The 5,126-nt window shown below is 42.0% G+C and overlaps 1 long non-coding RNA gene across 1 annotated transcript; it reads right to left on the reverse strand.

The window, feature by feature from the left end:
- Positions 1-490: 490 nt before the first annotated feature.
- Positions 491-1,295, reverse strand: LOC117822526. Its single transcript, XR_004633201.1, has 4 exons — positions 1,121-1,295; positions 984-1,049; positions 583-860; positions 491-502 (listed from the first exon to the last, which is right to left on the reverse strand). It is a non-coding gene; the product is annotated as an uncharacterized LOC117822526 (long non-coding RNA).
- Between the last annotated feature and the right edge of the window lie 3,831 nt (positions 1,296-5,126).

The raw sequence follows: 5,126 nt of genomic DNA on the forward strand, positions 1-5,126 counted from the left end.
GTAGGCCTATATTAGGTGCCAACTTTTTTCACTAAAATGGCATGTCCTTCTGTTAATGATCCCGTGGATGAAGGTGCAGCATTATTGCGCAGAGAATTAAATATTCGTCGGGAGATGATAATCAGACCGCGCATAGATGTTTTAGCATTTCTGGACAATTATCTTTTTGAGCGGTACCGTTTCACTTCACAGTCGGTCATCTACATACACAACCTAATCCGTCCGTACATTTGCAACATTACCCACCATAGTCGTGCTCTTACATCCCAGCAGATATTGTGTGTTGCTCTGCGTTTTTTTTGCAAATGGGAGTTTTTTGTATGATGTTGGAGATGCAGGGCACTTCCGTAAGGCCACTGTATGCAGGACGGCAGAGCAGTCAGAGACACCATATCCCGCATCCACTTCAGAGATTAAGACAATATCATCACCACTACCACCACCAACACAGCAGCAGTCAAATAAAAACATAATACAAATTTCAGTTGGTCTTCTTTATTTCCTACAAATACAAAAGATAGTTTAGTTAATGTTCCTGTAGTTAACATAATTAACATAATTCACCTGGGACCATGCACCCACCTCTAACTTGTGCTCTAGTAATTCAATTTCGAGATCTGCCCTTCTCATCTGGCGGTCCAAGAACTGCATTTCTTTGTTGGTTTTTCAATTATTTTCAGCAGAAATATTTTATAGATGTCTTTCACTGGTAACTGGGAATACATAAGGAGGACATTAAATGATACAGTTGCACATGAATTCCACAGAATGAACCTCTGGTGTTTACTGAACATCCATCTCACTGTGTCAATCTGTGCAGTTGAAGTTGAGGGACCTTCCTGCTGCTGCCCAGCCATGCCCTGTTAAAAAGGATGAGAATGTGTTCATACTTCAGTGTAGGCTAAATGTCACACTCTATTTTACACCAGAATGTTAAGAAATGGGAATGAGAAGAGAACTAGCAATAACATATCAAATGTTACCTCTACAGGCCTTTCTGGTTCCCCCTCTGTGAAGGCAGCAGACAAAGTCTCCTCGTACTCTTCATCCTAGATGAGTGATATGTCTCAGTATACTTAAACCACCATTTGGCAAAATCTTTGGAGTATTGCCTACTTACAGTTACAAGGTCTGTTGTGGTGTGAGGGGGCTCCACCAGGCAGATCGCACCATCAGAATATGTTGGGAGAAAAAAAAAAAAAAAATGAAAAGGGAAATAAATATTTGTATGAATAGGCTTAAAAAAAGATATATAGGTCTAGGAATATTACATGTTATAAAGGCACTTGTGTCTTGGGGGGGTGGGCTCAGAGGATGAGCTCCCTCCAGGGATTCCCTCAGTCTCTGGCCTTCCAAAGTTCTGGCTCAGGGCCAGCGCCTCTGCCTCCGTTAGAGGTGGCGGTGCTCGGCCGCCACCCGTTTTACGGGCATCTGCTTTCTTTCTGTTGGCTGAGTAGAAGTCTGTGTTAGTTTAAATAGGCTCAATAATTTAACAGAACATGATATAGATGAAAATACATGCATGTGTGTGAAAACAGCATTATGTTGGGGATAAAACAACTGCACAGTCAAACAGCCACTTAATATTTACTTTACAATGTAAAACATGATCAAAATGAGGTACCCCCATGATATTATGCCGAGGTCTTACCTGTTTGAACAATGTTTTTATATTTCATCTTAAGCTGCAGCCAGGTGCGCTTCTCCCCCGCGTGATTGCACCTAAATGAAATAAATTAATAGGCTACCATTCAAGCAGTTTCCCCCTGTGATTGCAAAGGACTACATTTAAACATGCGCATTGACCCGAGCCGCAATGTTCTCCCATGCTGTCTCCCTCTGTTTGGCACCTGCAGCGGTGTTGCTTTTTTAAAAAAAAACATGCTCAAACTCGCCATATGAGCGAATAAGGATGTCCAGTTCCAGTGGGGTGAAAAATGCCGCCCTCTTCTTCTCCTTTGCCATGGTGATTCGTCGAATCGGGGCTCCATTGATGCTGTCTTTTTAAAGTTGTGGTGCACGCACTTAACCTCAGGTGAAACTACTCCAAGTTGATTTAACTAACTCAAATCAGCTGTTGTGGAACCGAAAACACAGAGTTTCCTATCTCAGAGTAGATCAACTAGAGTTCAGGGTTAGACTCAGAGTTTTATTGAACCTGCTTTGTGAAACGGACCCCTGATGTAAACTATGGATAAAGTTCTGATGACAGTTATTGTAAATTGTAAGTTAGACCTTAGTGTATGTGGGAGATTGATTGCAAAAGACTGGACAAGATTCACATTTACGCTTTCACTGTTTGTACTTTAACTTGTTGACAGACCATGTCATTGCAATACAGAAAGAAAAAGACATAATGTGCATAGCACAAAGAAAAAACAAAAGTAGAAATGTGAACATAAGGGGAAACTGTACATGCAGTGCTGTATGAATTACAGTGCAGTGCAGTCTTCCTACACCTCCTGACGTTCCTGTCTTTTGGGCCACAAATTCTCATCCACATCACAACGAATATCTTCTCTTGCGATGCAGTGTGGAAATTATCTTTAAGAGTGTCTTATCCAGCCTCTGCAGGTATCTGCTGTGATGTCATCACACGCTGCATCCATGGCATCCACAAGGGTCATCTGTGTATGTGGCCTGTTCTGTTGATGAACAGTCTGAATGATGGAGGACACAGGTGTTCCTCCAACATTTAGCTGCACCCTTCAACCAGCCTCGGCCATGGTAAGACCATGATTGAGAACGTGGTCTACAAGTGTGGCTCTTATATCATCAGGAACATATGTCCTCTGCCCCTTCCTCTGTTTTACCTCCCAACTCCTCCATCAAGCAACCTCACTCCTCCTCCTCTTCTTCTTCTCTCTGGCTGTTGACCCAGTCCAATTCCTTGTCCTTCCATTGTCAGACATGGTAACATTGTGTTGTGCTCCGGCTATATATTCACTTGCCAGTTGATGGCTCATGAGATGCACCTTTGAGCTATTTCAGAAAACTGGTTGATCATTGGTTGATCTAATGCTTCACACATGTCCCTTGGTTAGAGAAAGTCAAGATTCACCTGGGAGCAATTTACCAATTCAGGACAGATTTAGAAACAAAGCTGTGATGGAAATGTACAGAAATATGACTGACATATTCTGACAACATGTTCATCCACTCTGCATGTGAAGACTTATGAACTAATGCCTAAATGTAGTGGAGGGTGAGACTATTCAACAGAGACCCATTCTAATACATTTTGATCAACATGACATAAACACATGATAATGTAGGAAACAGCAGAGAATTGTACAGAATCATTTGCATGGATGTACCAAAGCATTTACAACTTGTTCAAAGAAATGAGAAACTGCTTTTTTGATTTGCACAAGTGACGCAATGATGTGAAGATTGAACAAGTAGTTTTGAGAATTTCAACTCTGATCTAAGAAATGTACCAAAGCCACTGAGAAAAACTGTAATCACCACCATCAAGGGTTTGTCAATGGTTTAGACCAATCAGAATCAAGCATCTTACACAGCTGGCAGGCTTTGAGAAGCTATTACATCCTTTTATGTCCTTCTATTATTCTATTGTTATTACTTAAACACAAAAAAGCCACTTGAATGTAACTGTAACTGTAGTACTGAACACTTTGACATGATAATGGTATAAAGGTGAAAGCACGGCCAAATGCCAAGCTTTTTCAGCAAACTTGTTTAATATTGTCTGTGCAGCATGACTCTCAAAAGCACAAAAGTGAAGGAATCATTTAGTTCATTTGAGTTCACAGATCTGGGGTCTCATTTATAAATGTTGCTTACGCACAAACCGGGGCCTGAAACTGGCGTACACCAGTTTTCACGCCAAGTTTGTGATTTATAAAAACAAACTTGACGTGAAAATGTGACTACAAGTAAGCAAACTCTGACCCAGGCGTACGTACATTTTAGGTGCAGGGGTAAATTTGTGACGCAGTTGGTGAGAGGGGGAACTGAAGTCAGATTATATTTTAATGCCTTTCACACATTTAATTTCATTGGATAACAACATATTAACAGACCCGCGTCACCATCATCACTAAAATCTACATATTCTATTTAAACGTGTGTCTGTGAGCTGTCATTAAAAGATGAAAGCTTGTCTTAAACTTCATCAAATATTTCATCAGCTTTGTCTCACCTTCACATTTCTCCAAAGTGTAGAGGAAACACAAGGGTCGTATCCTAACATGTTCGTCTGGAGGTAAAACCAAAGCAACATCACTGTGCAGAGTCACTGAGTGTAGTTATACTTTTAATAAAGACTGCTGTACGACGCACATGGAGCGCAGAGACACGGGCTGCCTCACACACTGATCACATCTTCCTCCCCTGCATGTGTTTACTGTGTTAATGAGAAAAGTGTGGAGTAAAGTCATGACCGGCTCTCTCAGTTATTATCTTACATAACCTGTCAATCAGTCAAAGCGCAGGCCAAGCTGCCCGTGATGAAACCAGCACATTAAAACTTACACTATATTACCAAAAGTATTCGCTCACCCATCCAAATGATCAGAATCAGGTGTCCTAATCACTTGGCCTGACCACAGGTGTATAAAATCAAGCACCTAGGCATGCAGACTGTTTTTACAAACATTTGTGAAAGAATGGGTCGCTCTCAGGAGCTCAGTGAATTCCAGCGTGGAACTGTCATAGGATGCCACCTGTGCAACAAATCCAGTCGTGAAATTTCCTCGTTCCTAAATATTCCACAGTCAACTGTCAGCTTTATTATAAGAGAATGGAAGAGTTTGGGAACAACAGCAACTCAGCCACAAAGTGGTAGGCCATGTAAACTGACGGAGAGGGGTCAGCGGATGCTGAGGCACATAGTGCAAAGAGGTCGCCGACTTTCTGCACAGTCAATTGCTACAGAGCTCCAAACTTCATGTGGCCTTCAGATTAGCCCAAGTACAGTACGCAGAGAGCTTCATGGAACGGGTTTCCATGGCCGAGCAGCTGCATCCAAGCCATACATCACCAAGTGCAATGCAAAGCATCGGATGCAGTGGTGTAAAGCACGCCGCCACTGGACCATAGAGCAGTGGAGACGCATTCTCTGGAGTGATGAATCACGCTTTTCCATCTGGCAATCTGATGGA

This window comes from Notolabrus celidotus, chromosome 1 (assembly GCF_009762535.1).
Source record: "Notolabrus celidotus isolate fNotCel1 chromosome 1, fNotCel1.pri, whole genome shotgun sequence".
NCBI lineage: Eukaryota > Metazoa > Chordata > Actinopteri > Labriformes > Labridae > Notolabrus > Notolabrus celidotus.